Below are 8,118 nucleotides of genomic sequence, written 5' to 3'. Positions count from 1 at the left end.
AGTGTTTTGGGGACTATTCGCACATGGGTTCCCTTAGTTTTTTCCTCAGACGACTGATGATGTAGTTGCTATATTGTGACTCACTTTTGGGTTTATATGATTTCTCTACATTGGTGCAGTCAGATTTGAACTCCAGTTCAATAGTCCTAGAGATACACTTTCTGCATTTTTGAACTTTTTGTGCTTTTGAATTCTAGGAGTTATTTCAGCTCCAGGGATAATGTGTGGGTGGCAGGATGCTGCCTCAGGAGAAATCAAATTGAATTCCTTCACAGGATCAACTAAAAGTTCGATTCATCACCTCTGGTTAGATAACCTTGCAGTCTGAGGGTAAAGGGTGGGAACTGTTTTTAGGGCATATGCTCGGACTTACATTTTAAGGTATGGGAACCATGGGGATGGAAGTTGGGGCTGTGAATGGTGTGGAGTTTTAGTCACACTTTATCCCTCACCCAGTCAGTGAAGCTGTTCTCTTATCTGTGTTCCCGTCCACAGTCAAGGTTAATTCTGAAAGAACTTTGTCTATCACCTATAGTTAGTTGTTTTGCTTATTTGTATACATATTCATCTGGAGAATATTATCTTTTTTCCCTGGAAATTTAATTTTTTTTGTTTATTGTGTTTTGCTTGCTGTGAAAATTTGAAATGTCTGATATATGCATGCATGATTACTATTGTTATTTTTTTTCTCCTCTGGTATTTATCAATGTGTTTCAGTTTTGAATATTCTACCACCTCCCTTTTTAAATGGAATGGATTGTTTTCCTTGCTAAAACAACCCTACACATACCACAGTGTGGATGAATAGCCAATGTGAGCATTGCCTTGGATTTTAATATTTATGGGAACCCATGTAGATTCATGGAATTCCGATTCAAATGATTCTAACATTTAGGATTAATATATCAAAACAACAATAGTTGTTAGTATTACCTATTCCTATTTCAAAATGTTTATAAGAGATAGGAAAAAATAATTAACCATATTAATTTTTGAACCTCACTAAAACTGGTTGATTTATAATTGCCAATTTAATTTGAAGAGTATACAGGTCTTTTATTATGCTTGCTGTTTTATAAGCTGTTAAGAGTAAAAGCTTTAAAAGATATAAGGAATGAAACCTTCTTTTTATCTGATATGGCTATCACCTAAACCACTTATAATTTTTCAGGCTAACAAAAACATAAATAATTCCTATATGCTATACTGTACTATTATGTGTGTGTGTAAATATGGGTATATATGTGTGTGTGTACTTTTTAAGCATTTAGCAGTAATATAGAGATACCCCCTCATCATTAAGCCACAAAGTAAAGATCTAAATCAAAATTTTACTTTACAAGATGCATGTTGTCTGAGGAATTTGTGTATAAATAGTTTATGATGCTCAATGATGAAGTTTTAATTATGTGTTTGGAAAGAGCTGCTATGGTCACTGTAGGAATGAACAATCGGGCAGTGCCAAAGATCCTGGATAACTGTACTCAGCAGGCTTCTTGGAAATGGTTATTTAAAAAATTTCCAGTAATATTTTGATGTTTCCTATGGTATCTGGAACAAGGAAATCCTGTCATTTAAATTACTCTGATTTTTAGATTCTACCATCTGTCTCCTACACACCCACACACCTTATTATTGATTTCCCAAAGATTTTATTCCTCTCATTACTTTCTAGAGAGTGATTGATGAATATACCCTCACAGTCACTGTTCTCGAAATGAGGGCAAGCGTATGAGATTGCCCTGTTGTTTTTTCCAGCGTGAGTAGGTGTATATACCCAGAAATAATTTCCATGAGTTGGAAATGTGATTGAGATGTTGGCAACAGTGAAAGAAGGAAGAGATTTGAGTGAGAAGTGAGAACAATAGGTTTAATGAAGAGATTTCTGGCAGCATTGATCTCACCCTTTTCACAATCAGTACGGCACATTTCAGCCATTCTCGTGTGACTAGTAAAAGGTAAGAAACCAGGGCAGCCGTTAATCATGCCGGCAGAAACAGTCTGCGTACCCTGGCATTCTATCACAGCACCATTTGTAGAAAGCACTGAACAAGTGTGCACTGAGGGCTTACTATGTGCCAGGTATTGTTCTTGGCAATGAAAACAATGCTAAGAAAAACATGGTTGCTAAGCTGAAGAACGTACAAACTAGCTAGAATAAAGGCAGGTAAACATATAACACACACTGTATTTGTTATGACCCATGCAGCACAAAATGTATCTTTATTTATTTATTTTTTATTTCTTATAGCATAACTGTGTACATTATTGCAATCCTAGGGTACAGTGCGCTATTTTCATATACATTTTGAAATACTCTCATCAAACTGGTTAACATAACCTTCATGTCATTTTCTTAGTTATTGATTTAAGACATTCATACTCTGCTTTTAGAAAGATTCACTTGTACTCTTCTAAGATAAACCATAGAGGTGACCCCACCAATCGCCCTCCCTCCCCCATCCACCCCCCCTTTCCTCCCCCCTCCCACCCCCTTCCCATATTCTAAGGCTATAATTAGGTTATGACATTCTTATAAAAGCTATGAATTAGTTTCAAAATAAGGCTGTGTACATTGGATATTTTTTCTTCCATTCTTGAGATACATTACTAAGAAGAACATTTTCTAATTCCATCCATATAAACATGAAGGAGGTAAAGTCTCCATCTTTCTTTAGGGCTGCATAGAATTCCATGGTGTACATGTACCACAATTTATTGATCCATTCGTGGGTTGATGGACATTTGGGCTTCTTCCATGACCTAGCAATTATGAATTGGGCTGCAATAAACATTCTGATACAAATATTTTTGTGGTAAAAGTAACATACTCCTTAGCTGCTTCAAACTGTTAATGGCAGCAAGCCAAAATGTGTTTTATGTTCACATTACAAAAGTGTAATTCCTAGAAGCAAGAATAGAATATACCTTTCATATTACTCCTCTCTGCATGTCTGACTAGTCCTGAACTCTACACAGAGGAAGACACCAAAATATCCACCACATAACCTGAAAACAACTTTACAAATGGTGGTAGTGTCTTCTACTGACAATAACTTTAAGCAGAATGGATAAAAAACAAGACCCAACCATATGCTGCCTGCAAGACTCACTTCATCTTAAAGAACATACACAGAGTGGAAGGGGAAGAATGGAAGGAGATACTCCATGCAAATGGAAACCAAAAGAGAGTGGGGAAATGTACCTAGACAAAATAGACTTCAAAAACTAAAAAAAAAAAAAAAGACAAAGAAGATAGCTATATAATAATAAAATTGTCAATTCATAAAGAGGATGTAACAATTGTAAATACATTTGCACCCAACATTGGAACACCTAAATATTTAAAGTGAATATTAGTTGATTTGAAGGGAGAGATAGACATAACTAGAGAGATAGATATAAATATTGTAGGAGATGTCAATACTCCACATTCAGGATTGATTGAACAGATCATTTAGGCAGAAAAATCAATAAAGAGGTATTGATCTTGAACACCATGTTAGGGCAAAGGGACCCAACGTATTTACAGAGTCTTCCATCCAGTTGCAACAGAATTACACATTCTTCTCAAGTGCACACAAAGCATTTTCCAGGATAGGTTATATGTCAGGCCACAAAGAAAGGCTTTTTAAAAAAAATTCCAATGAATATGAGCACACAAATTTTTAGATTACATTATTCTCACTTCCAGGATAAAGCTCCAGTTGTAAAAGAGCCCCTCACCCAGGGGGTGTGTTATACACCCTCACAACATGCACATTAGGTGCAATCCCGCCTCACGTCCTCCCTCCTCCTGCCAATCATCCTCCCACCTCACCCTGTCCCTGTACTAGACAATATTTGTGTTTTATTGTTCTTATGAGCATGTTTCTATGTTGGTTTATATTGTTTATATATTAGTTTCATATTAGTATTAAGTACACCAGTTATTTATTTTTCCATTTTTGTGATACTTTACTAAGAAGAAGGTGTTTCAGCTTTTTTTGTACCAGAATGTTTATTATGGCATGAAACAAGTCTTAATAAATTTAAGAAGATTGAAATCATCCTGAGCATCTTTTCTGACCACAGTGACATGGAACTAGAAATCAAGAACAGAGGGAATCTTGAAAAATTTATAAAGGCCACAGCTGGAAATTAGCATGCTTCTGAACAACCAATGGATCAAAGGAGAAACTAAAAGGAAAATTTTAAAACATCTTAATACTGACAAAAATAAAGACAATATACTAAAACTTACGGGATGCAGCAAAAGCAGTTCTGAGTGGGAAGAGTACTGTAATAAGCACGTGTGTCAAAAAGAAGAAAGATCTCAAATGAGTAACTTAACATTATACCTTATGGAATCAGGAGGAAAAAGTAAGCCCAAAGTTAGCAGAAGAAGGAAGTAACAAAGATGAGAACAGAAATAAATAAGAGACTAGAAAAGCAGTATAAAAGATGAGAATAAAAAGGATGTTTTTAAAAATAAACAATCAATAAATCCTTAGCTGGACCAATGAAGAATAAAAAGGGCAGACTCAAAGTCAGAAACTGAAGAGGCTTCATTACAGCCGATATCACAGAAACACACCAGATCATAAGATACTGAGAGGAGAGGAGCAATCATATACCAACAAATAGAACAACCTAGGAAAGAAAGAAATGAATTCCTGGATGCATACAATCTGCAGAGACTCAATCAGGATGAAACAGAAAATCTGACCAGGCTAATTACAAGTGAAGTAAAGAGACTGATTCAGGAATAAAAAGTCTCCCATCAAAGAAAAACTCAGGACCTGATTTCATCACTGCTGATCTCTACCAAATGTTTAAAGAATGAATACCACTCATTCTCAAATTCTTCCAAAAAAATTGAAGACTGAAGAATACTTTCAAACTCATTTCATGAAGCCCATATTATCCTGAGACCAAAACCAAACAAGTGCACTACAGTGAAGAAAAATATAGACCATAACCCTGATGGACACGGCTGAGATAATTGTCAAAAGAACCACCAGCAGAGCAGATTCGACAGAACATTAAGAGATCATTCACTATGAACTATATTAAAGATGAAGTTGGATTTATCTCAGGGAAAGAAGAAACAGTCAACATATATAAATCAATAAATGTGATACCCCATATTAACAAAACAAAGAACAAAAATCACATCATCATGTTAATGTAGAAAAAGCATTTGACAAAATTCAATATCCATTTATATAAAAACTCTCAACAGGAATGGACCTCAACTCAATAAAGACTAAACCCTGTCCCCCAGGATTAGCAAAGGTGCCCACTTTGGACACTTCTGCTCAGCATTAGTGCTGAAATTCTTAGTCAGGTGTTGGTAAATAGTGTTGGAAAAACTGATATTCATATGCAGAAGAATGAAATAGGGTCCGTATGTCATAAAATATACAGAGATCAACTCAAGCAGATTACAGACTGAAACATAAGACATGCAGCTGTAAAAATCTTAGAATTTTTCTGGACAATGATTTCTTGGCTGAGACTTCAAAGGCACAGGCAGCAATGTAAAATTAGACAATGGGGTTGCATCAAATTGAAGTGCTTTTGCAAAGGAAAGGGAACAATTATGACAGGCAAGAGGCAACCTGCAGATTGGGAGAAAATGTCTGCAAACCATACAACAGATAAGGAGTTAATATCCAGAATGTATAAGGAATTCGAACAACTCAATAGCAAGAGAACAACCCAATTGAAAAGACAGGAAAAGTACATGAACAATTATTTCTCAACAAAAAGACATATGAATGGCTGAGAGATACACGATAAGATGGTCAGCATCAGTAATCATCAGGGAAAAGCGAATTAAAACCACAGGGAGGTGTTTCTTTGCACGTGTTAAGCCATTATCAAAAAGACCAATAGAGACAAGGTGCTGGTGAGGATCTGGGGAAAGACAATCCCGCTTCATTCCTGGTAAGAATGTAAATTGGCACAGCCAGTTTGAAAAATGATATAAAGCTTCTTCAAGAAACTAATAACAGAATTATCATATGACCCAGAAATCTCACTTCTGGGGATGTATCTGAAGGATTTCAAATCAGTATGTTGAAGAAATATTTGCGTTCTCGTGGGCATTTCAGCATTATTGATAATAGCCATCATGGGAATGCAACTTAAATGTCCATCATCAATGCAATGACGGATGAAGAAAATGTGCTGTATATACTCAGTGGAATACCATACAGCCTTATATAAAAAGTAATTCTGGCATTTGTGACAATGTGGATAGACCTGGAAGATGTTATTCTAAGTGTAAGAAACCAGTTATAGAACGAGAAATACTATATGATCTCATTTATATTGGGGATCTAAAAAAGTCAGTGTCACAGAAACCGAGAGCAGAAAGGCGGTTCACAGAGCTGGGAGGAAAGGGAAGAGGTGGAAGGGATGGGGTAGGGGGGTGCCCATCAAAGGGTACTGTTCACTGCAGCTCAATTCATAGTTGCCAAGTCATGGAAGAAGCTCAGGCGTCCATCCACCATTAATGGATTAACAAATTGTGGTATATGTATACCATGGAATATTATGCAGCTTTAAAAAAAGATGGAGACTTTACCTCTTTTATGTTTACATGGATGAAGCTGGAAAATAGTCTTCTTAGTAAAGTATCTCAAGAATGGAATTTTATAATCACTTACACTTTCATATGAAAGGTAAGTCACAGCTGTATCTCAGGATGAAGGAGGGAAGGGGAGGGGGATGAGAGGAGAGGGGGAAATTTGATTGAAAGAGCGTAAATGGTGGGACCATTCCTATGGTTCATATTGCAAGGGTACATGTCAAATCTAGTAAGTATAGAGTATAAATGTCTTAACACAATAATTAAGTAAATGAGGTGAAGGCTATATTAACTAGTTTGATGTAAGCATTCCAAATTGTATATAAAATCAGCACATTGTACCCCATAAAGGCATTAATGTATACATGATCTATGTGTTTATGACTTAATAATAAAAAAGAAGGATACAGTTTGGATTAGGCTGGGAAAAGGAAAGTTAGTGATCTATTGTTCATCATGATAATAACAGTTAATAGCAATGTGTTGTATATTTCAAAATTGCTTTACAAATAGACTTTGTTTTAAGAGAGTTTATTGCTATGATGTCCAGGCTGGAGTGCAGTGGTTGTTGACAAGCATGATCTTCATTCACTGCAGCCTCCAGCTACAGGCCTTAGTTGTAGTGGCTTCTCCTGCCTCAGCCCCTAGAGTAACTGGGACTACAGGTGCATATCACTGCTCCTACAAAGAATAGATTTTTAATGTTCTCACCACACACACAAAAATGATAACTTGGGGAGGGGGATGGATGTGTTAAGCAGCTAAATTTAATCTTTCCATGATGTAGATGAAAACATCACATTGTACCCTATAAATTACACAAAAGCATTATTCATCATTTAAAAATATATTTATCAAAAAGGAAATCTGATATTAGTAATTTATATGTATATGCAAAATATATCTGTATGCATATTTAATTGTCCATCTACCTCTGTGTTTATATGAAGTATATCTCTCTCTGTATCTATTCTGACAGCCGTCTACTGGTCTCCTCCCTGTTATGACCCTTTTATTCATTTTTTTCTTTTGTTATATTTTTTGAGATAGAGTCTCACTCACTCTGTTGCCCAGGCTACAGTGCTGTGGCCTCCACCTGGCTCACAGCAACCTCAAATTCTTTGGCTCAATGAATCCTGCTTCAGCCTTCTAAGTAGCTGAAACTACTAAGTAGCCCTCACCACAAGACCTGACTCATTTTTCTATTTTTTATAGACTCATTTCTCTGGTTTTTTGGTTCTCACTCTTGCTCAGACTGGTCTTTTTCCCCTGAGCTCCAGGAATCCTCCTGCCTAGGCCTCACAGAGTCCTAGGACTACAGGTGTGAGCCACCACATCTGGCCTGCCCCCTCTATTTTCATCTCTCTCTCTCTCTCTCTCTCTCTCTCTCTCTCTCTATACACACACACACACACACACACACACACACACACACAGAGACATAACTATAGTTCCTATTGGCGGAAATGAGATATATCTTGTGAAACAAAAGTTCTGGAGATGGTGACTGCAAGTAAAATAAGACTTTGTTTTTGGCAAGG

Source organism: Otolemur garnettii, unplaced genomic scaffold, assembly GCF_000181295.1.
Source record: "Otolemur garnettii isolate 467f Iridium unplaced genomic scaffold, OtoGar3 scaffold00138, whole genome shotgun sequence".
Taxonomy (NCBI): Eukaryota; Metazoa; Chordata; class Mammalia; order Primates; family Galagidae; genus Otolemur; species Otolemur garnettii.
Note: the sequence above shows the minus strand (reverse complement) of the source record.